We start from the raw sequence: 27,861 nt of genomic DNA on the forward strand, positions 1-27,861 counted from the left end.
GGCTCTTATTTTTATTTTATTTTTTTTGAGACCTAGCTCTTACATTTTAAGCACAAAGAAATGACTAGAGAACCATGAAGGCTAAGCTACAAAAAACAGACTGTACAGTGGGTCATCAGAGAAGAGGAGAGCAAGTGTGTGGGCTGGGGTTGGTTAGGGGAGAGGAATCGGGAGATGACGACCTGGGAGGAAAGAATGTCCCAGATAAAGGCTGGGAATTAAGAAGGGTGAACTGAGTCTCAGCTGTGTGTGTCTGCTTGAAGGCGGGTGGGGCGTGCCTCTCTATTTGACTCTGCTTCATTCATAGCTACTCCCACCTGATGGGTTGATTCAAGCATTCTTTTGGGAAGCTAAGGAACTTCAACTTGCTGAGTAGGAGATATAAGTGTTGACACGTCATGGGTACATGTGTGACAGAGTGGAGAAGCATTCGTTTGGAATTGGATTTAAATTGGACACTGCCAGCTACTCACTGTGTGTCTTTGGGAGTCTCTCAGTTGCATTGAGCTCAGTCATATTGCCTTTAAGAACTGGATAGTAATAATTAGATTATCTATCTCATCATTTGGAGAGTACACAAGATGAGATAGACAATCCTTGATAATTATATGAGCCAAGGCTCAGGTGGCAAGCCCTTGATCAGTTACAAATTGTCCTAAGTTATGATGAATTACATGTGACTACAAGAATGTTTGGGAGTAAACAGGTTGTGCATGTATATGTGTGTTTAAGTGGTTATGATTATATTTATGTGTTCAATGATTATGTTATGTGAATATTGTGGGGCACAGTGGGGCATGCCTGCAGTCTCAGCTACTGAGGAGGCTGAGGTGGGAGGATTTCTATATAATGAAACCTCATCTCTTAAAAAAAAAAATCAGGCTGGGCACGGTGGCTCATGCCTATAATCCCAGCACTTTGGGAGGCCTAGGCCAGTAGATCACCTGTGGTCAAGAGTTTGAGACCAGCCTGGTCAACATGGTGAAACCCCGTCTCTAAACCCCATCCACTAAAAATATAAAAATTAGCTGGGAGTGGTGGTGGGTGCCTCCAGTCCTAGGACTCAGTGGGAGGCTGAGGCAGGGGAATTGCTTTAACCCAGGATGCAGAGGTTGCAGTGAGTGGAGACTGAGCCACTGCACTCTAGCCTGGGTGACGGAGCGAGACTCTGTCTAAAAAGAAAAAAAAAAAATCAAAGTTTAAAAAAAAGTTTTAAAAAAGTGAATATTGACACCTGTGTGTATGGTATGTGTGTACTTAATCTTTGGTCTTGGGGACAGGCCACTGTGAGACAATACCCAGCAACAAACCCCATAGAGATATTGTGTGAATATACCTCTACTGCATGAGTCCATATGCCAACCACAGTGGCTCCCCCTTGGGGTCTTGTGACCTCAATAACCCCATGAGATGGATGCCAGAATCACCATTTTTTAACATGGAACCCAGCCTGATTTTGAAGTAAGTTGTGCTGACTCTGCAGCCACTGCTACTCTTTCAGAAACCAGGAGTCCCTCTAACTGCAACAAAGGCCGCTGCATCCTACGGAAGCCGCTGCCAGGCAGACTCCCATCTTCTTCCGGGGTCTCGTGGAACTCCTATCTCCTTAGCACCTCCCACCCCTGACAGTGTCATGCAGAGCTCACTTCACTCCCCTGGGATACTGTGGGTGCCCCCCAGGCTCCTGATCACTCGGCCAGAGGCCAGGGCTCTCCTGACCTCTTGGAGTCTCTGTCTGAGGCCCCAGGCTCTGACCCTCCCTCCTGTTCTCCAGGGGATGGTGTTAGAGGAACGGTGTGTTCTCTTCTTCCCACCCAGTCTGTGAGGAAGCTGCCCTCATCCCACCTGGCCTTGCCAGGCCTGGGCTTGCACCTGGAGAGGAAGCCACACAGGAATTTGGAGATTCTCAGGGGCCCAGGGGAGACCCTTCTGCTACCCCCTGAGGGGCCACAGTGAATTCATCTGTCATTTTGCCACAGCATGGTTGGTTTTAGGTCCTGCTGGACTTGTGTTACTCGCTCCTCTGCAGGAAGCTAAGATCTCTTGGAGAGGTCTGGAATTCCTACTGAGAATTGACTTCAAACATCTGCCCTTGGGCTCTGAACGGAGCCTGCCGTCCTTGGGCTTCTGCAGCTTTTGAAGAGCCGAGTGGGTTGCCAGCCCAGGGGGCTTGTGGAAGGGTGATTGTCACTTCCTGCCTGACACTGACACCCTCATGGTCATACACTTCAAGAGGTGCCTATAGACAATGCCCTGTGGATGGAGATAGCCTACATCCCTACAGCACAACCAAGGGCATCGCAGGATAGCCACTGAACAGATCCTGATGCATAATTTGAAGGTTTAACTAATTTTACTCTGATTATGAAAATAATATATACCTGTTGTAAGAGATTTAGAAAATATAGACATACATAAAGAAGAAGTAAAAATAACTCATCATCCAATCACTGAAAGAGAGCCGCTGTTTTCCTTTTGTTATGTTTCCTTTCATTCTTGCTCTCTCTCTGCCCAATACGCAGCTACGTATCCTGGGTGTGCATGGTGTGTGTGTCTCTGTAGTCAACACACTTCAGTTTCCTCCAAATGAGAGACGCGCAAGTGAGAGGCCTGGAGGTTACTCCTGCCCTTCCCTCCCACTCTGTCTCCCCTCCCCACCCCCATCACCCTCTTCTATCACAAGTCCTTCTGATTCGCCTTTCTTTTCATTTGCAGTCTGCTTATCTCGCAGCTTCCATCCTCTCCCACCTGAGGCACTGCAGTGGCTCCTGACTGATCTTCCCATATCCATACTCTACCCTCTTTTCAGATAGCACAGCAGTTAAGTTCTTTGGGGGTAGACTGCCTGGCTTTGCCTGTTACTAGCTGTGCAACCTTAGGGAAGTTGCTTCACCTTGCTGAGTCTCAGCTTCCCTATCTCTTAAGATGAGGAGGATTAAATAAGCAAATACATGTACAACACTTAGACAGGTGCCTGATGCTTTAGCATGCATTCTCCATGGGGCAACGAGAGGCTCTTTTGGAAACACAGATGATCATGACTCCCCACCATGGAAAATATGGCAAAGCTTTCTTTCCCATGGCCTTTAGGATGGCCACCAGAACCCTAACTTTAAGATTGTATGGTTTGGTTTCCATCCTGCTCTCTGATCTCCACTTACACCTCTCTCTCTCTCTTTCTCTCTCTCTTATCCATCTATGTTGGCCTCCTTTTAGTCCTTGAAGCTGCTGCTCTTGCCACGACATCTCTGCATATTCTCTTCTCTCTGCTTGAAAGACTTCCCCTCTCCACCCTTTTCACATATAATATGCTTCTTGTACATGTGATTCCCCCCCATGTTTTTCTGTTAAAAACGACATAAATATGTCTTTGCACATAAATCTTCATGCATACCTCTGATGATGTCCTCAAAATAGACCTTCAAAAGAGGAATTTCTGGGTCAAAGGTTATGAACATTGTTTGTCTTTTGATGAATATTCCAGATCACTTTCCGGAAAGCAAACGCACGCACTTCTCAGCCTTCTTGCCACATTTCTGTTTCCTGGGCTTCCGTGGCATTTCTTTTGAATCTTTCATCTAGCAGTGACCGCATCTCCTTTATAATAATTTATTTGCTCTCTGTCTCCTCAACTAGACTGTAAGCTGTTAGAGGTAAGGGCCATGTCTAATTCATCTTTGTGCCTCCCTAGAGACCTGGTCCATGGCAGGTGCCCAGTGAGCGTTTGCTGAGCTGGACTGAATTGATCATGAGTTGTCCGTTCCTTTCCACATTGGGCTGGAAATCAGGAATCCAGATGTTTGCTAATAAATCAGAAGGCCTCAACTGTCTAAGAGGAAAACCCCAGCACTCACTGCATACTGGTAGGGGTCTCTCTCTGTCCATCTCTGTCTCTGTCTGTCTTGGGCTCTCTTGTCTGTGTCTTCCTTGCCTGATAGTTGAATGAGAGAAGAGCCCAATTTAAAAGCTGTATATCCTAACTCAGAAACAGAAAGTAAATGCTGCATATTTCCACCTATAAGTGGGAGCTAAATAATATGAACCCGGGGACAGAGTGCGGAAGGATAGGCATTGGAGGCTCAGAAGGGTGAGGGGAGGGGAGGGGCATGAGGGGTGAGAAATTACTACTTTTTCTCTTTTGAGACAGGATCTCACTGTGTCGCCCAGGCTGGGGTGCAGTGGCGTGATCATGGTTCATTGCAACCTCAATGTCCTGGGCTCAAGCAGTCCTCCTGCTTCAGCCTCCCGAGTAGCCTGGCACCACAAAACCAGGCTAATTTTTGTATTTTTTTGTAGAGATGGGGTCTTGCCATGGTGCCCAGTCTGGTCTTGAACTCCTGGGCTCCAGAGGTGCACCTGCCTCAGCCTCCCAAAGTGCCGGGATTACAGGTGTGAGCCTCTGAGTCCAGTGGAGAAGTTTCTAGGTGCAATGCACATTTTTCGAGCTATGGCTACACTAGAAGCCGAGACTTCACCACTACGACTGTACCCTCTAAATTTATTTTTTTAAAAATCAACAAAAAAATTGCTTTTCCTACTCTGAGTGGAGGAATGTCAGTGTCTGATGAGCCAGCGGCTCATGGGGGCCCTGGACTCAGGGAGGCCTGGCTCACAGTTTCCTTTAGGGGGTACCCCTCAGGACCCCGCCTCCTCTCCTATGCCTCACCTCCTTCCCTTTGCCCACCTTCTGCTGCTCTCTCTGGGGGTGTCTGTTCTCAAGCTCACCCTGGGTCTGGGGCATTCCTGTAGCCAGGGCTCCACAGAGCCCTGCTGGCTTCCTCTGAAGGCTGTTTTACTGGATGCCGCCTTGTTCTGGGCTGGGCACTCAGCAACTTAGAAACTGCAGCTCAACTTTTTGAAAGCAGCTGGGATGAAGCCCCTGCGTCCCCGGTGAGCCCCCGAGGGCCGCCTCTGAGAGCCTGGGAGCGTTTGCTGTTTGTTTGGGAGAGCGTCGCTCAAAGCTGCAGCCGGGCTGTTTCCCCTTTACAGGATGTTTGGCTTGGAAAAGCTGTGCGGGCTTCATCTGGACCCTCATATTTTGAGATGGGGACCTGGATGACCCCCAGACTGGCTTCCTGTGCCCTATTTGGGCTCTCTCTGTCACGCTCCTGTGTGTGTGACACATGCTTGCTCACTGTTCTAAATGCATTACAAATAGTAACCCATTTCATCCTTCCTCAAACCCAGTGAGGTAGGTGTTATTATCCTGAGTTTACAGACAGGAAACTGAAGCTCAGAGACATAACCAAGCTAGTCAGAGACTGGGCCAAGGCTTGAACCAGGTAATCTGGTTTCAGAGTTCAGAGTCCTAGCCTTGGCGTTGGGTCTCTAGGTCCTGGTTAGGAAATGTGAGCCTACTGGTGTGTGTATGTGTGTATATGAGTGTGTGCATGTGCAAGTGTGTGGATGCCTACGTGTGTGCATGCATATGTGCATGTGTGTGGGTGCGTATGTGTGTGAATGTGTGTGCATGTGTGTGGGTGCGTACGTGTGTACATGTGTGTGAACGTGTGCGTGTGTGCATGCGTGTGTGCATGTATGCGGGTGCATGCATGTGTATTTGTGTGCGTGAGTGTGTGTGCATTTGTATATATGTGTACGTGAGTGTGTGTGTGTGTATTTTACATGAATGGTGTATGTATACATGAGGCTCTCAGCACTGGTAGCACCGAAGAGGCAGTGTGACCTAGTCACACAGTGGAAAGGACTTAGCACTAAGGTGGCCCTGAGTTTGATTTCTGCCCTGCCTGTTGTAAGCTGTGTGTCTTTGGGCATGCTGCGTCACTTCTCTGAGTTCTGATTTCCTTATCTGTAAATGGAGTCTGTGTTATGTATCTCAGTGTTGTTCATTTCTGTCAATGGCTAAGGGCAATATTATCCATCTTTTCCTTTCCAGTCCCTCCAGGCAAGCCGAGAGGGGGAGGGAGTTTATTTGAGTCTTTACCTGTGGTGCCCTTTCTTCCGTTTGCCAAAATCTCTTTTCACTCTGGGCACCTGTCCTGTCACTGACCGCTCCCCCCCAAAAAAATATCAGTTTCACTTGCGCCCAAGCATTGGCATTATCCTTCCCATCCATTTTCACATTGATCAAAGGAATGGAAGAAGATGGCACTGCTCAGCCCAGATGCTCAAGCCCTTCAAAGGGGCAAGAGACTCCTTGGTGCCTCTCAGATCCCCCTCACCTGTCTGTTTTGTGGTGTTAAGGCAGATTCTGGAACAAGCCTCCCCTTCTCTGTCTTGGGCCATGTGTTTGGAGGCTTTTCTCAGAGCCCACACGCTCTGCTTTGTCCCCAGGCACCATCCACTTGGCTCTGGACCACGCCTTGCCTGGCTGAGCTGCCCTGGGAGCTGTCAACACGGGTGTGCGTGCTGGTATGCTGGCCTGGGGGCTCAGGAGAGAGAAGGTGTGGGGAGCGGGGAAAAATGCCCTGGGTTGGTTTGCATGACCCGCCAGCATGGAAACCGCCTGCTAATCACGGAGCACAGCTGAGGGTGCCCAGAGCAGGATGAGGAGGGAATGCGGGGCTGAGCTGTCACGGGAAAGGGAGTAGGCTCTGGGACTCAGAGCACAGGCAGGCTGCTTTTTGTTCAGGGTAAACAAAAATATTAAAATTGTTTAACATTGAGCTACTCTGCCTGTAAGGTAGTGAACTCCCCATCCTTACAGGTATTCCAGAGGCTGCGTGCTCACCTGTGGGTGCTGTGGGAGCAGCGACGATCGCACTAGGAGAAAGGTGGTTTCCCTTCAACCTTACGATTCCCCGAGCCTGTGACTGGATTCCCGGTCTGTGGTTTTCAAACTTCAGAGTATAGGCCTTTACTTTTGTTTAAGTAGGTTGTATTAACCAGGTGCCAGGCTCTGGTCTAATTGCTCACAAACATTAGCTCATGTAATTCTTATCAGAACTCTGTGAGGTAGGTACTGATATTTCCATTTCATAGATGGGAAAACTAAGGCGTAGATAGGGAACAACTTGTCCAAGAGCTCCCGGCTAGTCAGTCTGACCCGAGTCTGTTCTCCTTTTTTTTTTTTTTTGAGATGGATTCTTGCTCAGTCACCCAGGCTGGAGTGCAGTGGCGAGATCTCAGCTCACTGCAACCTCTGCCTCCCGGGTTCAAGCGCTTCTCCTGTCTCAGCCTCCCGAGTAGCTGGGATTACAGGTGTGCACCACCATGCCTGGCTAATTTTTTGTATTTTTGGTAGAGACAGGGTTTCACCATGTTGGCCACACTGGTCTTGACCTCCTGACCTCAGGTGATTCGCCCGCCTTGGTCTCCCAAAGAGCTGGGATTACAGGCATCAGCCACCATGCCTGGCCCTGTTCTCTTGACTGCTGTGCCCCCGTGGCCTTATCTGGAGGTGTCTCCAGCAGGCCTGCTTGCCGTGCCTTAGTCTGGGCTTCACTAAGGGGAATCTGGCCAAGTGCAACAACAGGCAGGTGATGTGCCCTAGGATGGCAGGTCCTGCGAGGAGTCCCTTTCTGTAGGTATATCATGGCCCAAAGGTGTGGTGTCATCCAGGCAATGGAGTGAGGGGACGCACCCTCCGGATAGGCAGCGGGCTCTCACAGTGATAGAATCTGGATGCTTGAAAGTCCTGGTCAGCAAGTCACCCCACAGCATGTCTGTTATTCACCGTGGAACTCCAGGAATTAGGGAATAGGGAGGGGACTCTGTTGATCCCAGGGGACATTGGATTTCACCGAGAAGGGGACTCAGGCCTGGGGGGGGGGGGTAAAGGTGAGGGCTGCGACATCAGAACTGGCAGACAATATCAGAAACATTCAGGAAGGGTGATGGATTCCCAGGTCTGGATTAGGAGCAGCTGCCCCCTCAAACGTTGGGGCCTCAGAGACTAGAATTTAACCCCCAGATCTGCCACTTTTGCTGCTTGTGTCACTAGGTCATGTTGGTTAACCTCTGATTCATGGCTTGCTTATCTGTAAAAGGTGGGCGATGATAACTATCTTGCATGATGGTTGGGGGGGGAGGGGGGTGTCAAATCAGATAATATCTGCTTACATAGAGCCTTGCAAACAATAGTTGCTCACCAAATGTCCTTGTATTTTGTTGAGTTGCTCTTGCCTTGGGTGGGAACTGACCTTTTAGAGACAGGGGTGGGACGGGGCGGGAGGTGAGTGGATGGGGAGGGCTGAAGATGGTGAGAGACTGGAAGATTCCTAGGGTTCACCAAGTTAGTCAAGAATGACTTTGTGAGATCCCCCCACCCCTGGGTGCTAACCCCAGAACCAGGCAACTTGGGGGCTGTGGAAACAGAGGCTACTAAGGAAATGGAGACCAAAGAATGACTTAGCATAGCTAGGATTTCAAGTTAATGAGTTGAAAATTATACCCAGGGCCAGGGAGCCGCACTGAGAGGTCAACCAAGCTTATCCTTGGCGTTTCCTCCCCACCCCGACCTCTGCCTAGGATGTTCTCTGCTGTCATTCTCTGAGTGTGTGTGGATACTCTCCTATCTCATCTGCAAAACAAGTGGCTTGGATGGGATGATGACTAAGACCAATGAGACAGCGTCCATGGTTTTAAAGATCAAATATTTTACTTCTCTGTTGATCTGAGAACTTAGAAGGATCCCCTCCAGGTTAGAGGACTACATTTACGCAGCTTAGATGAACAGAAAGGACTAGAAGTGAGAGTGATGGTAACACGGGCAGTCGCTTTCCCTCTATAGTGCTCTGGAGTTGATGGCAGTGCTCCATGTATTCGGTTTCCTGATTATAACCTGCTTACTTTGTAGAGGAGGCTACTGAGGGCCCGAGGTGGTTAAATGACTTGCTTGAGGTCACACAGGTAGTGAGTGATAAAGTCAGGCTCCTAACCAGGGTTTTCCAGTCCTAACTCTGATACAAAGTATACTGTGTGAAGACATTGCCCATATCTAGGCCCCAGTCTCCCAATCTGTGAAATGGTTGGATTATTCCACTGGCAATAAGACGTGTTTTTTTTGTTTTTTTTTTTTTAAATTTTTTTTTGTTTTTTGTGACAGGGTCTCTCTTCCTGTTGTCCAGGTTGGAGTGCAGTGGCACGATTCCAGCTCCCTGCAGCCTCAAACACCTGGGCTCAAGCGATCCTCCTGCCGCAGCCTCCCGAGTAGCTGGGACTACAGGTGCACGCCACTGTGCCAGGCTAAGTTTATTTATTTATTTTTTTTAGTTGATACGGAGTCTCACTATATTGCCTAAACTGGTTTTGAACTCCTGGCCTCAAGCGATCCTGCCTTGGCCTCCCTGAGTGCTGGAGTTACAGATGTGAGCCACTGTGCCCAGCCAGATGTGTGATCTTATTGTTTGCCTTTTGCTCCCACACGTCAGAACTGGTGACCTGCTTGCCCTTGGAATGCCAGGGGCTGACCTGACTTTCAGGAAACGGTCCTGTCTCTGTGGGTGCGGAAGCTTCACTTGGTGCTGGTTGGTAAATAACTGTCTTGGTCTCCGGAGGGTTTGAAAATCACATTTCTCCCTCTTGTTGCTATGGGCGACTAACACTAGCTAAAGCTTGAAATCAGGCCCCAAAGGGTGGCCTTGCTGATGACTCTGGTTTCTCTTTTCACTGTCTAGGGCCCAGGGAGTTTCTCAGCATATTTGATTGTGAGGAACTGTAGAGGCCCTCCTGTGCCCAGACAGTCCTCGCTTGGTGGGTGTTTAGTCCAAGCCCTTGCCTTCAGGCAGATGGACCAGATGACCTAATAAAGTTCCTAAAAAAATCTCCTGGACAGATCACCAACCTCCTTTCTCTTTAAAGTCTCATCGAGAGGATTGTCCACAGCATCCTTGGTAACACATTACAGTGTTTCACAACCCTCCTAGCCAGGAAGCTGTTCTTAATGTTTAACCTTAATCCCTCCCACTGAAATTTAAGGCCCTTTTCTCTTGTTGAGTGCAAATGGAGAACAGCTGCTTACACTCATCGTCCGACGTCAGCTGTTTCTCAGGATGACCCTGTGAGACAGGCCAGGGTCATTAGACTCAATTTGGTGCTCAGCAAATATGTGTTTATTCCTGCATGCGTGGGCCACAGGCTGGTTTGTTGGGTGCAATGAATAGCTGCAGGTTTATTAGGGTGTCTCTTTAGATGGATGTATGTCTCCCGGCGTCTGTAGAACACTCCGGACCCCGGAGAGTGAAAACCCTGCCTGTCGGACTTGCTTTGAGAAGATTCTTCTCCAGCTCCCCACAGCAGAAGTTGCTTCACAGAGGGGAACAGTTTTATGGAGGTGACTGAGACCTTAAGCTTGAGGCCACCCATCTGAGGTGGCATCCAGAGGAGACTGGCTGGCCCCTCCTTCGCCTTGGATGTAGCACTGTTTCTAGGATCTCTTTTCAATCAACAAGACAGGGGATGTTCCACGAGGGTGCGTGGATTCCCTGCCATCCCACATGGTCAAGTGGAAGGGACGGGAAAACAGCCATGAAGGGTTTGTGACCACACAGAGACTCTCCTGGCCGCCTGTCCTTTCGCAAAGAAGACAGAGATGAAATATAATCAAGCAATTAACCACCCCTATCATCACCAAGAACAACAGTATCAACAACAAAAACAGGGACAACAAAACCCATGGATGAAACATTCCTTTCTCATTCAGATCTTATCTGGCGCACTCTCTCTCTGCTCTGTCTCGGTCTGTGGTTTAGAGAAACATGGGCAACGCTGTTTGGAAGAACAGGTGAGAGGGGGTGGGGAATTCAGAGGCCTGGGCCCACCGCCTCCACTCCTTCCCTAGTTTAACCTTTGACAGGATCTTCACCTCTCTCCTATCGGCTTTGCTTCTTGTTCAAAGGCCTCAGTCACCCAGCTGTGTCCCTTTCTCCGGAGGGCAAGGGCGGATGGCAGTGACTCTGCTTGATGAGAGAACTTTAAGGGCCCAATCAGTCCCTGGGCACCCCCTCCTGGGCTGTTTTCTCCAGGAGGCTGCATTCTGATCCATAAACCTTCTCCTCAGGGGTTTAGGGTCGAGCTGTTCCTGATGTTTATCAGAGGCTGGGATCAAAGCTATCCAGGTCGTAAATCTCTCTCTGTGGCTGTCAGGCCCCAGGGCAGCTGAAGAGGGTTGACAGCCCTTTGGACCTCAAAGGAAAAAATGTGCTCTACTCCACCCACTCCCAGCTCTGCCAAGAAGCTGTCCTCTGAGAAGCCATGGCTGGGCCGTTCCATTCCGGGGAGCTGCTGAAAAGAGCTGGGAGGCCAAGAAGAGCTTGTGTGTGCTGGGGAGAGGAAGCCCAGCCTTGAGGGAGGGGTGCAGGTGCAGCTCCTCTGTGTGTGGGGGCTGAGGGACCTTGTTTGCCTTTTCCTTGTGGCTGTGAAATGCTTTATGAGTACTTCCATAGGTGGATGGACAGGGGGAGGGTAGATAAACTCAGCCACAAGGCCCCAGGGCCTCAGGAACCTTGCACCCAACCCTCTCATTTTACAGAAGAAAACTGTGCCTGGAAGGTTGAAGAGTTTGTTCCCAGTCACATAACCAGGGATCCTTAGGACAGCCAGACCAGGAAACCATTTCCAAACTGCCAATCCATGGCAGAGTATCAAGACCTCAGGAATCATTGAGACACCACGGAAGCATCGGGAAAGGGCTCCTTAGCTTTTGAAGCTTCTTACTGTTCTTGAGTGTGCACGGAGCCCATGACTGCGGGGTTTTGTAGACACCTCAGGGATGATGTGACTGGTACCCCTGACAAAGTCAAGGCTGCTGGACAAATGAGTCTGAGGATTTCAGGGGCAGCTGGGTGCAGGAGTTGGTGGGCTGTGGGAGTGCCCCCTTGTGGGTAGGCTTCCTTCCTCCTGGTGATGCGGGTTCCTCAGTGCAAAGGTGAAGGGGTGGAGGGGCTGGAGCAGCAGGAATCTCTCTTGTTGATAGGTATGAGGCCTTGAAGTCCTTTTCTTTGTCCCAGGATTCATAGAAGCTTCGGGGCTGAGCTTTGAGTTTTCAGGCATGGGGTGCAGAGACGTTTAGGCAAACTCTTACCATCCTTTCTCTTCATTAGGGCTTCCTAGGAATCAATAATGCCCATGAAGGAAGGGATTGTAGAAATAGCTTAACACTTTCATTTACTAACGTGGAAATGGAAGCCCAGGGAAGGGAAGGGACCGGCTGTGGAAGAGAGAGCCATCAGCAGAAAGAGACCCTGAAAGCTTCCTGTGTGATTCCCAGGAAGTCCAGCCTCAGCTGATTCATAGAACAAATGCATGCAAACCTTGCTATCTATAAACTACACATGCACTTACATAAAACACATAAAAATATATGGCCTTGGTTTTGGAACAATACCCCACAGATAAAAGTAGCTTTAAATCCTCCATAAAATGATAAAGTCTAGTCCTAAACTCCTAGCAGCTCCTAAACTCACCTAGTAGGTGATCACAGGCAGCAGGGGCCGCTCAAACTTTCCTAGCTTGGTATCTCCACCTGTAGAGAGGAGGCAGAAAAGCATCGGGGGTGAAGTCGTGGGCTCTAGAGTCACAAAGACGTGGGTTCCAGGCCAGGCTTGGCCCTTGCTAACTGTTGACCTTGAGCAAATTACCCAACCTGTTCCTTATTTGTTCCTGCCTCATAGGTAGTTGTACAGATGAAATGATATCAGTTCTCAGAACAGTGCTAGGGACAGAGTACACTTTATGCTCAATACATGTTCACTTTTAGAGACATCTTGGGATTCTCAGTCTAAGTGACATTCAAAATGACCTCACTGGGAGGCAGGACCAAGGTGGAACCTCCTCTTCGATGGGATGTGGGCCTATTTTCTTCTACTTCTTTATTTTTGTAGATGCATGCCACCACACTCGCTAATGAATTTTTTTTTTTTTTTTTTTTTTTTTTTTTTTTGTGGAGGTGGGGTCTCACTATGTTGCTCAGGCTGGTCTTAAACTCCTGACCTCAAGCAATCCTCCTGCTTCAGCCGACCCCCCGACAGTGCTGGGATATAGGCATGAACCACTGAGCCCAGCACCTCTATTTTAAATCTATTTTTTTTTTTTGAGATGGAGTCTTGCTAGGTTGCCCAGGCTGAAGTGCAGTGGCACGATCTCAGCTCCCTGTATCCCTGTAACCTCTGACTCTCGGGTTCAAGCGATTCTTCTGCCTTAGCCTCCTGAGTTAGCTGGGACTACAGGCATGTGTTACCATGCCCGGCTAATTTTTTGTATTTTTAGTAGAGACAGGGTTTCACCATGTTAGCCAGGATGGTCTTGAACTCCTGACCTTGCAATCCGCCTGCCTCGGCCTCCCAAAGTCCTGGGATTACAGGTGTAAGCCACTGCACCTGGCTATTTTAAATCTAAAGACAAATCACCCATGAGGTACAGTGGGGGAACAGAGGTCTGGGCTCAGTTAATTCAGAAGAAGATTTATCCCAGGATCAGGAAATGAGAGTTTCAGATGTTGCCAGTAGCTTCAGTGGCTTTTAGGGCCTTTTTTTTTTGTTTTGTCTGGTCAGGGCTCATCCTGGGATGAGCTTTAAGGCCTGTTAGGGGCTGAATTCTGTCCCCCTCAAAATGTATATGTTGAAGTCCTAACCCCAGTACCTTAGACTGTGACTGTATTTGGAGATAGGGTCTCTAAAGAGGTAATTAGGTTAAAATGAGGTCACTAGTGTGGGCCCTAGTCCAATAGGAATGGTGTCCTTGTTGGGTAAGGGGCAACGTGGACACAGACAAGTGCAGAGGGGAGCCCCTGTGAAGAAGCAGGGAGAAGACAGCCACCTGCAAGCCACAGAGGGGGCGTGTGAAGGAACCAATCCTGCCGACACCTTGGTCTTGGCCTTCCAGCCTCCAGAACCCTGAGGTGATCAATTTCTGGCCAGGCAGCCCTAGCCACCTTTCTACAGCACTCATACTCCTGGTTCGGCAGAGGGGAAAGGACTGCAGGCCAGCGCTTCTTAAACCTTTGTGTCTGTGAAACTCACTTCCTGGGGAGCTGGATCGAGATGCAGATTCTATGACCATCTCATTTCCCCTTTCCCATCCCTTATCTAATTTGCTCCTCTGTGGAACTGTGTGAAGTAGACAGGGCAAGAATTTTCACCCCCATTTTCCAGATTGAGAAACTGAGTCTCAGAAGGAGGAATCACTGCAAGTGAGTGGTAGTCGAGCTTCCAACTCAGGTCAAGTGAAGTGTCCTCATGTCCCATGCCCCCCGTAATTTCCCGATCCCTAGCAGGGGCACCTGGGGAGACTCCCTGTTGATGCTGTGTTAGGGCTCCCTTTTTTATTTTGAGATGGAGTTTCACTCTTGTCACCCAGGCTGGAGTGCAGTGGCGTGATCTCAGCTCACGGCAACTTCCACCTCCCAAGTTCAAGTGATTCTCCTGCCTCAGCCTCCTGAGTAGCTGTGATTATAGGCGCCCGCCACCATGCCCAGCTAATTATTGTATTTTTAGTAGAGACGGGGTTTCACCATGCTGGCCAGGGTGGTCTTGAACTCCTGACCTCAGGTGATCCACCTGCCTCGACTTCCCAAAGTGCTAGGATTACAGGCATGAGCCACCATGCCCGGCAGGGCTCCCTTTTTGACAGACACTGCCTTAGACCTCAGGCTCCCTCAGGCCTTTGCTCTTGGGGGTTGGAGCTGAGGGGAGGATGGAAGGTGTCCCTCCCCATCACAGCGCGGCTAGCTGGTGAGAGAGGCTGGGAGCTCCCGACCTGTCTGGACACGCAGCCACTCCTGGCAGTCCCCACCCCTCCTTTCACCCAGCCCCTCTGCCTTCAAGCAAGTGAATGAAGTCAGGCAGGCCCCGGGCCATCCTGCGTGAGGGAGGGAGTGGGCACAACTTGGCACTCCAAGGGTTCGCCATTGGGATGGGCGTGGAGACGGTGTGAACTCCTTGGTGTCTTGCTCTTGTCATCTTCCAGCGTGACATATGCACAAAGGTACCTTTTATAGGTGGGAAATTATAGGTGCTGCCACTTCAAAGGCCTTGGCAACCAGAGCTCCTCTTTGATAGATGACAGTATTATTAATGGTGATTTATTGCTGGGGCCATTTTGACAACAGAAATAACCAGTTTCCCCACCTTAGCGGCTCTCTTCTCCCACACCTTCCTGGGGATTTTTTTTTCCTTTTGGCTGGCCCTGTGTATTTTTCTGGCTATGGGGGTTACCTCCCTGCATGAGGAGGCATGGGAGGTAACCCATGGAGCATCTGCTTAAGGCACACAGTGAGGCATCCGGCTTATTAACTTGTCATCATGTGTCATAAAGTTTAGTGAAATACTGGCAGATTGTAATCCTAAACAGGGCAATTACCCTCTTATTAAAGCAGCACTCTCTCTGTCTGTCTGTCTCTCTCTCTCTTTTATTTTTCTCTCTCTTTCCCCGCCTCCACCCTCTTTCCTGGGATTGTTCTTACCTCTGCCCTACTTGCACAATTAGTCATGAGCAGAGGTCACCTGCTTCATAATGATCCCAGAGTAGGCCTGGCTTTGGTGGGGCAGAGCTGAAGGGGAAGGGGCAAAGGAGAGTTAACCACCACGAGGCTTGCTGCAGCAAGCTGGCCTCATGGGGCACAGGGACAAGGCGCTGTCCCAGGCGGGAGGCTGCAGTAGGAAGGTGGTGGTCTGAGGTTTCTGGCTCCAGGCAGCGAGAAGGGAGGGGGAGAGGAGAGAGCTGACAGGAGCGACTGAGCCTCCGTGGACTTCTCCGTTCACCCAGATTTTCTGGCAGGGCTGCCTCCCTCTGCCTTTTTCTCCCTCACTTTTGTATCTCGAAACAGAGGTGGAAAATGAGAAAGGAAGTGGGAGTGGGTGGTGGGCACGTGGGACATGAGGACTCCTCACTTGATCTGAATTGGAGGCTTGGCTGCCACTCACTTGCTATGATTCCTCTGTCTGAGACTCAGTTTCTCAATCTGTGAAATGGGGGTGAAACATCTTGCCCTGTCTGCTTCCCACCGTTTTAGAGAAGATCAACTTAGAAAAGGGATAGGAAAGGGGATGGCTCATAGTAACTCACTCCACAAGTCTGAGGGATGATTGTAATTTCATATGTGTGACCACAGGGTCTTATGTCATGTCTAATGGAGCTCCACCCCCGTGATTCCAAAGGATCGTTGAGTATATTGAGCTTCAGTCTTCTGTTCCTCTCTGTCAGGGTTTTGATGACCTTGGTTTCTAAATCTGCTTGGGAGGCATTGTTTGGTCTGAACAACAGGAGTTTTCGGCATATGTATGATAATGTTACCTGCACAGTGTGAGGTTAAGAAGACAAATGGAGGTAGGCTAGAGGCTACAGCTGAATCACAATTTGCCAGATCTGAAAAGACCTTAGAGATTACCTGGTTGAATTGTCCCCTGCTATAGATTTGTAAATTGAGGCTCAAAAAGGTGGAATAACATTCCTAAAAATCATCAGATAAATGATAGGCAGAGTGGGGACTAGATCTCCCAGCCCCAGACTCAGCCCAGTGCTCTGTCCACAAAAGCATGTTGACTGCATCAACTCTGGGTGTGCCTTCTCCTCCTCCTTTATCATCAATCAGCGCTCAGGAAAGCACCTGCTAGCAGTCATTTACACCTTAGCATGAATTTAAGTCAACATTTAGTTCTCCCAGGTGCATTTGCTTTTTTATTTTTTATTTTTGTTTTGAGATGGAGTTTTGCTCTTGTCGCCCAGGCTGGAGTGTAATGGCACGATCTTGGCTCACTGCAACCTCCACCTCCTGGGTTCAAGCAATTCTCCTGCCTCAGCCTCCTGAGTAGCTGGGATTACAGGCACCTGCCACCATGCCTGGCTAATTTTTGTGTTTTTAGTAGAGATGGGGTTTTGCTGTGTTGGCCAGGTTAGTCTCAAACTCCTGGCCTCAGGTGATCTGCCCGCCTTGGCCTCCCAAAGTGCTGGGATTACAGGTGTGAGCCACTGTGCCCAGACGCATTTGCTTTTGAGGTCTCATCTCATTGTATAGATTGTTCCTTGTCAATGGCATTTCCAGCACTGGTAAGAAGAGAGGCAAGGCAGGGCTCGTGATTCTCACCCCCAAGACCCTGCCGCTTGCCTGCTCGCTTGGGCAATAGGGCGAGCATTGCTTCCTGAGTTAAACTGCACTGGACCCAGATATGTGTGTCCATATTTCAGAGCAAGTTTGTCAGAAGCTGTTGGGGAGTAAGGCTGGGTAGATGGATGGAGTCAGACTCGTTTAAAAATGGAGTACCAGCAGATAGGTTTAACAATGGAATGCGGCCGGCCAGAGTGAAGGTGGTTCCTAAACCAAACACCTGTCCCTTCTGTTTGTTTTCTGGTTTCCTTCCCCATTGTTGGAGAATGCTAGAAGGCAGACTAGTATTAAGAACTCTAAGTTCCTGGCCTGGCATGGTGGCTGACACCTGTAATCCCAGCAACTTGGCAGGTCGAGGCAGGAGGGGATCACTTGAGCCCAGGAATTTGAGACCAACCTGGGCAACGTGTTGAAACCCCATCGCTACAAAAAATACAAAAATTAGTCAGGCATGGTGGTGCATGCCTGTAGTCTCAGCTAGTTGGGAGGCTGAGGTGGGAGGATTGCTTAAGCCCAGGAGTTTGAGGCTGCAGTGAGCCATGATCACACCACTGCACTCCAGCCTGGCTGCCAGCGAGAGACCTTGTCTCAAAAAACAAAACAAAGCAAAAAACCAAAAAACCAAAAAACAAAAAACCAAACCAAACCAAAACAAAACTTCTTAAGTTCTAAGTGCCTGGTGTAGGGAGTGTTTCTGAGGGCTTGTGTTTACCAGGGCACTGTGCTGTGTGCGGGGTAGTGATGGGGACAGACACCATTCCAGCATCTTGGAGCCCAAGTCTAGAGTCAGGGCCACAGAGGAGGGAGAGGAAGAGACTCCCACTGCAAATGGGTTGGATTTCCCTGCTTTTGCCCATGGAGTGAACAGCAGTGCTGTTTCTGTAGGTCTCTTTGAGGCTTAAGCATGAAATGCAATGAGACTGAACAGTCTTAAAATGTATTGATGGAACTTCTATCCATTTAAATGCAAAGGGGAAGAAAGAATTCAGAAATGATCTGAGGTTTCCAGCTTGGGGAGAGAGAAGGTGAGAGGAAGTGGGGGCCTAAGGGGAATGGAATGAACAGCCCTGATTTCAGGTTTGTAGATTGCAATGGGGCAAGGCAGCTACATGCAAATGTCCTTCCTGGAGACTGGAAACAAGGTCAAAGCAGAGATTGACAAGTAGGAGCGCAGCCTAGAGGAGAGAGGTGATGCCTGAAGCGATGAGAAGGGGTTGTTATCTCTGCAGGAAGAAGAATTGCAACACTTCTCCCAGCTGAGCAAACAGTCTGGGCTGGGATGTGAGTGGTGTCACACTCTGCACTCACTTCCTCCTTCAGTGGTCATTTGACAGTTCACTGGGGCTGACCTACCCCATTGGTCCTGGAGGACAGAAAGGAATGGAGAATAAAGAAGGTCCAAGGTGCAGCTTTTCCTCCTCTTCCAAAGCCACGAAGGGACCTATGGATTTGAAAGCTGTGTGTGGTCACTGTGGACAGAGTGACTCCTACCCCACTGGGGGGCTCCGTCATCCAAAGTACAAATCAAGCCTTCTCTTTCTCCTCTGAAGTCAAAGGGAGAAGACTGGGGTTGTCCATCTTCATAGGCAGCCTCAGATGATCCAGCCTAATATACGTCAGTAACTAACTGTGTGATCTTGAACAAGTCACTTATCTCATTGTGACTCAAGTGAACATAGGGGTATAGAGCATTTGCCCTGCTGACCTCACTGGACCATTGTGAAATAATAGCTAATGAGCTGGTGCATAGCAGGTGTTTTGTAAACTTAACAGTGATAGGCAAAGCTTAGTTCCCGTGAGAATGACTCTCTGACTATTATCCGTGGCATTAGAATACTGACCTCCCTTCTCTGAGAAAGCTCCAGCAGCAAAATGCTTCTGATCTCAAACTTTAGGACCAGTTTTCTGGTTTACAGGGCAGGGCAAGCCCCTTCTCTTAAGGATCAAGGGGATGAAGGAGAATTCCCTGCTTTTGGTGGGGGGTTCCTTCTGAAAGCCATGCCCTACTCCCATCTGAGGAGGTCACCCAGTCCTAGTTTTGTCTAGAAGCACCCTGCCCAGCCCCAGGGGCCAGCCTCATCCCAGCCAGGCCTCAGAGATGTCGGACCTGAAAGGCAGCTGCTATATCTCCTTCTGACAGGTGTCTCTGCTAGAGCTGGGAGATGAGGAGATAGGTGAGCCGAGCACCTTTCCTCCTTGAATTGATAACTGCTTTGCAATGCAACTCTGTAATTGCTAAATAAAACGTCCTGCCCCACCGTGATGGATTTATGGCTGAAACATCTTAACTGAACTGAGAATATTTTATGAGTGTGCATGGGTGTGTGTGGAATAGGAGGAGGGAAAAGGCAGTTCTGCAAACATTTCCAGAGGTGCTCCATAATCTGCCCTACCTTAAGTATTATCTAGAAGCTCTTTCTAGATGTGCTAGGCTTAAGCATCTATAAGTCTTCTCCAGATCCTAGCACAGTGTAGATGCCTCATGAAACATTTGCCGATGATGATAATGATGATGACGACGACAAAGGCTGTGGTCTGGAAGGGGACTCTGTTTTTGATAAGTTTAATTCAGTCCAGCAAATATTGAACAAATGCTTGTTTTTGCTCAGGGCTAGGAAAGCTACTATTATTATTTTTTGGGTGGGGTGGAGAAAGGGGAGGGATGGAGAATATAAAAATAAATGAGACAAACTCTTTTCTCTACATCCTTGGTCTATATTGAGGGGCCAGAACATGCACATTCGGAGTGGATGTGGGGCAGGAGGGGTTGGAGTGGCAACAACTAATGGCCCAGAGTGTAGCTTCAGGAGCTGGACACACCTGGTGGGATCTTCGGGTAGTTTCTTGTCTTTTGAGCTCCTCGGTTTTCTCCCCTCTAACATGGGGACAACACTATTCCCTAGCTCCAAGGTTGGTGTGAACGTCATAGGATTTGTGTAGGGGCTACTTGGTACCGTGTGGGGTCAGCAGCTCAGTAGCAGGATAAAGACGAAGGACCAGACCCGCTGATGAGGTTGGGCTGGAGATGACCAGGAGCCAGGAACCGTCACAAACTCACGACTCTGTGTGCACTGGTTATCCCATTCTTTTGTAATCTTGTAAAATTAATTTAATGGGTAATACATCCAAGTGGTTTAAAAAGGTATAAAGAAATATGCAGTGAAGATGAAAATTGCTCTCATTTCTGACCCCTCACTATTGTGTTTCTCCTTCTCGGAGGCAGCCACTGTCGTTAGTTTCTGGGGCATTTTCCCCAAGGGTGTCATACACCCAGCATCTAATATGCTCCCTCTTCTTCCTCTTTCTTGTTTTAACTCAAAAGGAGGACCTGGGAGTTGATGATAGCTGTAGAGTGGAAGGCAGCAGCTGGAGGGAGGAAGCTGGATTTATCTGAGCACCTACTACGTGCCAGGCCCAGATGAAATCTTATCAGTTCCAGTGAAATTCGGAGAAAGATTCACTGTCTTAGAATTTGAAAACATCAGTGCTGGAGGGGAAGGTGGAAGCCATCTGGTTAATCTTCATTTACTGATATGGAAGTGACTTGTCCAAAGTCCCAGAGCTTCCTGATTTTTGCTTCTTCTTGCTTAGGAAAGCAATTATCCTATAATAATCCTTCTTTACAGGTAAAAATATTTTATGGTGCACCTGCCTCCCTTGCCAGTGGAATGACAGTCTCCATAGACTGGCCATCTGGGCCCTGGGCCAGTCTCCTTGTTTCACACTAGCCTATGGGTGACCTGCCCTTGTCGGCACTCATCATTCCAGCTTCCTCCTGTTATAACCCCTGCCCCAAATCCCAGGACTTGTCACTGCCAACTTTTTCCCCTGTTGTTCCTTGTCTTCCCACCCTTCTCAGGTTGACTTGTGTCTCCCCCACAAATTCAAATAGTGAAGTCCTAAACTTGCCAGTACTTCAAAATATAATTATCTTTGTAGATAGGGTCTTTAATGGGGTCATTAAATTAAAGTGAGGTCACTAGGGTGGGGCCTAATCCAATATGACTGGTGTCCTTATAAGAAGAGTAAATTAGGATACAGACAGGCATAGAGGGATGACCATGTGAAGACACAGGGAGGAGATGGCCACCTACCACCAAGCCATGGTCACCTACCATCCAAGCCATGGTCACCTACCATCTAAGCCATGATCACCTACCACCAAGCCACGGTCACCTACCATCAAGCCACGGTCACCTAGCATCCAAGCCATGGCCACCTACCTGCCAAGCCATGGCCGCCTATCAACCAAGCCAAGGCCACCTACCCATCAAGTCATGGTCACCTACCATCCAAGGAGCGAGGCCTGGAACAGATCCTTCCCCAGAGCCCTTAGTAGGAGCCAACCCTGTTGACACCTTGATCTCAGACTTCAAGCTTCCAGAACGGTGGGACAATCCATCACTGTCATTTTATCTACCCAGCACGTGGTCTCTTGTCATAGTTGCATTAGCCAATGAACATACCCAGGTCCTTCTGCAGTCACCTGGCTCAGGAGTGGTTCCAGTCAGGAAGTTCTGAGGCCAGGCAGGGTTGGGACCTAGAAGGACCTGAGGGAGATAGTTGGGAAACAAGACGGCTGGTGTGGCTTCTCAACATGCCCACCATAAATCCTGGGCCATCCCAGGTGCCTATGGGATCTGCTGTGTGTGCGGTAAACTGAATGCCGGGAAGCCAGGCTCTGTGGATCCCTGGTTCTGACTGTCGTGGGATCTTGGGCAAATCCCCTCACCTCTCTGGGTCTCAGTTTCCTGATTTGTGGGATGGAGAAAAGGATAACTGTCCCACTTACCTTGAGGATGTGGAGTGGATTAAATGATTAAAATGCATAAGTGCAATTGCAGAAATATAGAACCAGTTTATCAATCAATGACAATATAAATAAACTGTTGTATATATATAATGTATATAATGGAATACTACTCAGCCATAAAAAGGAATGAATTCATGGCATTCACAGCAACCTCGATGAGATTGGAGACTATTCTTTTTTTTTTTGGTTTTGTTTTTGAGATGGAGTCTTCCTCTGTCAACCAGGCTGGAGTGCAGTGGCACGATCTTGGCTCACTCCAACCTCCATCTCCCAGGTTCAAGTGATTTAATATTGGAGACTACGGCCAGGCACGGTGTCTCAAGCCTGTAATCCCAGCACTTTGGGAGGCCGAGACGGGTGGATCATGAGGTCAGGAGATCGAGACCATCCTGGCTAACACGGTGAAACCCCCTCTCTACTAAAAAGTACAAAAAACTAGCTGGGCGAGGTGGTGGGCGCCTGTGGTCCCAGCTACTCGGGAGGCTGAGGTAGGAGAATGGCGTAAACCCGGGAGGCAGAGCTTGCAGTGAACTGAGATCCGGCCACTGCACTCCAGCCTGGGCGATAGAGCAAGACTCCATCTCAAAAAAAAAAAAAAAAAAAAAAAAAAAAAAAAAGATTGGAGACTACTAATCTAAGTGAAGTAACTCAGGAATGTAAAAGCAAACATCATATGTTCTCACTCATAAGTGGGAGCTAAGCTGTGAGGATGTAAAGGCATAAGAATGATACAATGGACTTTGGGGACTCAGGGGCAAAGGGTGGGAAAGGGGTGAGGGATAAAAGGCTACAAATTGGGTTCAGTGTACACTGCTTGGGTCGTGGGTGCACCAAAATCTCACAAATCACCACGAAAGAATTTACTAATGCAGCCAAATACCACCTGCTCCCCCAAAACCTATGGAAATTAAACAAAATAAAAAAATAAAGTGTGCAAGTGCTGGCGAGGCCCCGAAGGAGCCCCACATTGGTGACGGTGATGCAGGTGACAGCACTTTCTCTCCCCAGTGGGGCTGGTGGTGCCCATTCCTGGCAGCCCTACTCTGAGTCTGAGGAGGAACCAAGGCTTTCCTGGAAATGTAGAGGCTGCCATCAGCCTGTGGGCTTAGGGCTACAAGCAGGGAGAGCCTATCATTTGTCATTTCTCCTCGGTAAGCAGAAAGCGCTAAGCCCTGCAGCCTCCAGTGAACATCAGAACATTTGGACATCTGAGTCCATTGTCCCCAGGTCTCATTTTTTTCCTACATTAAAAATGCAATAATGTGTTTTGTGGAAAATTTAGGAAGTACAGATAAACAAGAGAATAAAACATGAATTCTACCACTGTCAAAGCTGAAGTTCTATCCTTCCAGTCTCTTCTTTAAATGTGTGTATTTTCAGAAAAATGAAACCCTGTTGCATATAATACTTTATAAGTTTTTTTTTTTTTTTGACAGGGTCTCATTCTGTTTTGCAGGCTAGAATACAGTGGTATGATCATGGCTCACTGCAGCTTCAAACTCCTGGCCTCAAGCGATCCCACCTCAGCCTCCCAAACTGCTGGGATACCAGGTATGAGCCACTGCACCCAGCCTATAACCTATTTTTTTTTTTTTTTGGAGACAGAGTCTCACTCTGTCTCACACAGGCTGGAGTGCAGTGGCACGATCTTGGCTCACTGCAGCCTCCGATTCCCAGGTTGAAGTGATTCTCCTGTCTCAGCCTCCCGAGTAGCTGGGACTACAGGCATAAGCCACCACACCTGGCTAATTTTGTATTTTTAGTAGAGATGGGGTTTCACCATGTTGGCCAGGCTGGTCTTGAACTCCTGACCTCAAGTGATCTGCTTGCCTCGGCCTCCGAAAGTGCTGGGATTACGAGCATGAGCCACCGCGCCTGGCCACTATAACCTATTTTTAAGTCAGTGATGTATCACAAATATTTTCCCATGTTGACCTTTATCCCCACCACCACTTTATAGTTAGGAATAACCAAAAAGTTCAGATGAACAGTTCTAGAGACCACTAAAGTGGGGAATAGAAGGGTCCTGAACACGGCTTCTCCTCTCAGCCCAGCATTAGTTCTCAGGTGTGTGTCTCACCAGGGGCAGGTGAGGTTCCGGGAGAACCCTGAACTTAGGGTCAGATAGGCCAGGAGTCCAGCTTCAGCTCTGCTTACAAAGTGTAAGTGGGAAGGGAAAGGGCGGGGGCAAACTGCTTCCCTTTCCCAGCCCCCACCAAGGATTAATGGCATATTGTAAGTAAAAGAGTTTTTTAGCCCTGGCACAGTGGCTCGCGCCTGTAATTACAATGCTTTGGGAGGCCAAGGCAGGAGGATTACTTGAAACCAGGGCTTTGAGACTAGCCTGGGTAATGTAGTAAGACCTCACCTCTATTTAAAAAAAGAAAAAATTAGCTGGGTGTGGTGGTGCACACCTCTAAGTCTCAGCTACTTGGGAGGCTGAGGTGGGAGGATCGCTTGAGCCCAGGAGTTTGAGGCTGCAGTGAGCTATGATTGTGCCACTGCAATTCAGCCTGGGTGACAAAGAGAGACCCCGTTTCTAAAAATAAATAAATAATAAAAAGAACTTTGTAAACTGGCAGCCACAATTAATACAAGCTCACGGATGAATAAAGGACATTTTGTTGGTTTTGCAAGGAAAAAAAATCCTGTGTCTGGAGGGTCATGAGGCACCATGAGTGAATGAGAGTCAGGTCTGTAGGGAGGAGGAGAATTTGAAAGAAAGAAACATCGTATTTGAGTTTGAGAAAGAATTTGGATTTTGAGAACTGACTCCTTGGTAGATTAAGGAGTGAGTAAGCTCAGTTTGGAAGAAGGGAAGAAAAAGGTCGATTTTAAGGAAGCCAGTAATTAACAGTAATAGTGATGAGGAGGATGAGATCTAACTCACAGGGTTTATTTATCATTATTAGACACTGCTCTAAGCACTTCAAAAATATGAACTTGCTAGTCCTCAAAACAATCCTACAAAGCAAATACAATTACTAATATTATTTCCATTTTTTATTTTTTAAAATTAATTAATTTTTCTAGAGATAGGGTCTTGCATCACTGCTTGGACTGGAGTGTAGTATGATCATAGCTCACTGCAGCTTCCAAGTCCTGAGCTCAGGCGATCCTCCTGCCCCAGCTCCCAAGTAGCTGGGACCACAGGGTTGTGCCACCACACCTGGTGAATATTTTATTTTTTGTAGAGACCAGGTCTTGTTATGTTGCCCAGGCTGGTCTTGAACTCCTGACATCAATTGATCCTCCTACCCTGGCCTCCTAAAATGTTGGGATATTATGAGTGTGAGTCACTGTGCCTGGTTTATCCTTTTTTTTTTTTTTCCCCAGATGAGAACATCGAGGCACAGAAAGATGAAGGAATTTGTTAATGGAGCAGCCAGGGTCTGAGCCTAGGGCTGTCCCTGCGTTCCCCTGGACTGCACACACACCTGGACCAGGGAGGCAGGGCTGGAGAGTGAGAACGCCCTAGACAGATTGAATTTGAAGATGTGAATGTTGCATCTATTTGTTGTTGCCTATATGGAGGCAATGGGTGGGGAGTAGTTTCTCTGCTTCCCTGGAACTCAGGGAGACCCTTCAGAAGGCATTTGGATTTGTAACAACTTGGGAAGTGCAGGGGTGAGGAGTTGGGAGGAGATGATGGTAAGCTGGCCATTCTTTTTCCAGAGCTCCAGGGTGGTGACTTGTGAGAGGGATCTGTCTGCTTCCCTCGAGGCCGATGACCTGTGCCATTCTTGCCCGTCCCCTCGCCAAGAGGAACTGAGACTGGTGAAAACTGCCCCCGTGGCTTGAGATGGATCCTGGGACCCAAAGTGGGGCCCTACAGTAGGTGTGGGCTGTGGTCAGTGTCTCTCAGTTCACACAAGAATCACAGCTTCCCCTTCCCCTCCTTCCTCTTCAGTCTTCCCTCTTCCCTCCCATCCACTCTTTCTCCCCAGTGTGACCTGGTGGAGGTGGCGATAGAAGGGGTGGGCAGAGGTAGAAGGAGGGAGTCTGATGCTACCTTCTGGGAGTGGGTGGTGAGGGACCCCCGTGAGTTACCCTTAGGTCCTAGAGAAGTTTGGGGGAAATTTTGTGTTCCTTTTGTCCATGTGGGGAGGAAATAGGAGAACCAGTATCATGGGGCCTGCCCTGCCTGCTGCTGTCAAAACCTGCTGACAAGTAGACGACCTGCTCCTCGCTGCTGTGGTCAGGGTCCTGAGACCCTCCCTGGACCCTGAGAACCCACAGAGAAACCTAAATCAGATGCTGGTCTCCTCTAGTCCACTCTGCCTGGCTTGGGGCTGGCTGGCTGTGGATAACTGGGAAAGCAGCCACAAAACAGAAGGTTCTGGAAGCTTCCTGATGGGCTGGCTGCAGGGAGGCCTGCGTGTGGCAAAGGTAGCAGAGGGGTCGAGTGGTTGGCAGGGTGCATTACTGATTTAATCAACAATGTGCTGGGTGTCGAGGACTGAGGTCACCACAGCACACTCTAGTCCCCGCACCCCACTAGCTCAAGGTGCCATACAGCAGGTGAATGGACAAATGGTCGTCCTATCAGCTAAGTACCCAGCCAGAGGTCCCGAGAGGGCGCTGGAGGCACGGGGGGAAGTTGAAAGGGCTCCGCACCGAGGGATCCTTACTGACAGGCAATTCCTATGCAGAGAACTCTGTCTCTTCCCCACAGCTGGTCGTTTTTCTTGGGTGTGGGTGTACACACACACACACACACACACACACAAACTCACATACTTTGTGGTTTGACGTATATCTTCTGAAAAAAATTAGTGAGTGATATGTGGAATGTAAAAAAGTTGAACTCATGCAGTAGGGAGTAGAATGGTGTTTACCAGAGGCCTGGGAGTGTGGGTATGGCGGGGAGGTGGTTGGGGAAAGGGGATGTTGGCAAATGCGGGCAGAGTTTCAGTGACATAGGAAGAACATGTCCTGGTGATCTGTTGCACAGTAAAATGACTGTAGCTAATAATAATGTATTGTACATTTCAAAATAGCTAAAAGAATTTTACACGTTCTAACCACAGAGAAATTATAAATATTTGAGGTGATGGATATGCTAAGTACCCTAATTTGATCATTCCACAATGGATACATGTATTGAAACATCACATTGTACCTCATAAATATATACAGTAAGATTATTTGTCAATTAAAAATAAAACTTTTAAAAAAGAAAAATATTAGTTGGGAAAATTTTAAACATACACAAAACTAGAGGGAAGAGCTTAGTGACTCTCCATGTGCCGTACCCGTCTCCCAGCGTCTACAGCGATCAGCGTTTTGCCGATGTTGTTTGATCCATCTCCACAGTGTGTTCTAACAACCAGCCACAATTCCCTGCGTTTCATCAGTGCTTTCAGAACGCATCTCTCTCTCCATCCTTACAGCAATGCTGGTGGGTCAAGCAGAGTAGTTTTATTGTCGTCATTTTATGAAGAGAAGACCAAGTCTCGGAGGTTCAGGAACTCTTTCAAGGTCACACAGCACCTAGGGTCTCTGATGCCTAATCTGACCCTGTCATTGGCTCATTTCTTTCTCTCTCTCTCTTTTTGTTTTGAGATGGAGTCTTGCTCTGTCACCCAGGCTGGAGTGCAGTGTGGTGATCTCGGCTCACTGCAACCTCCACCTCCCGGGTTCAAGCAATTCTCCTGCCTCGGCCTCCCGAGCAGCTGGGATTATAGGCACCCATCACCACACCCAGCTAATTTTAGTAGTTTTAGTAGAGAGGGGGTCTCGTCATGTTGGCCAGGTTGATCTTGAACTCCTGACCTCAGGTGATCCACCCGACTCAGCTTCTCAAATTTTGGGATTACAAGTGTGAGCCACTGCTCCCGGCATCTCTGGCTCATTTCAACTGCATTTTTGGACGCAGGCAGGGTGTGTGTGGGTGTGTGTAGCGGGAGCACCTCAGCTGGGGATCCCTGGAACTCTCAGCCTTCCTTTTGTCCCTTTGCTAGTTGCTTTGCTGGTTGGAGGGGCCGGGGGCAGAAGCAGGCAAATGAAGCTCTCCTAAGTTTTTCATTGATGGCTTCCTTGAATC

The 27,861-nt window shown here is 48.7% G+C and overlaps 1 long non-coding RNA gene across 8 annotated transcripts in view; it reads left to right on the plus strand.

The window, feature by feature from the left end:
• The window catches only part of LOC105476585 (uncharacterized), a 43,916-nt gene extending 16,541 nt beyond the window's left edge, over positions 1–27,375 (plus strand). For 2 of the 8 annotated variants that reach the window (XR_011607093.1, XR_011607092.1), the window contains 5 exons: positions 3,692–3,863; positions 6,295–6,372; positions 9,008–9,127; positions 23,272–23,366; positions 25,152–27,375. This is a non-coding gene — a long non-coding RNA (uncharacterized lncRNA). The other 6 variants (XR_011607091.1, XR_011607095.1, XR_011607096.1 and 3 more) reach the window with 5 other exon arrangements.
• The last annotated feature ends 486 nt before the right edge of the window (positions 27,376–27,861 follow it).

This window comes from Macaca nemestrina, chromosome 8 (genome assembly GCF_043159975.1).
Source record: "Macaca nemestrina isolate mMacNem1 chromosome 8, mMacNem.hap1, whole genome shotgun sequence".
Taxonomy (NCBI): domain Eukaryota; kingdom Metazoa; phylum Chordata; class Mammalia; order Primates; family Cercopithecidae; genus Macaca; species Macaca nemestrina.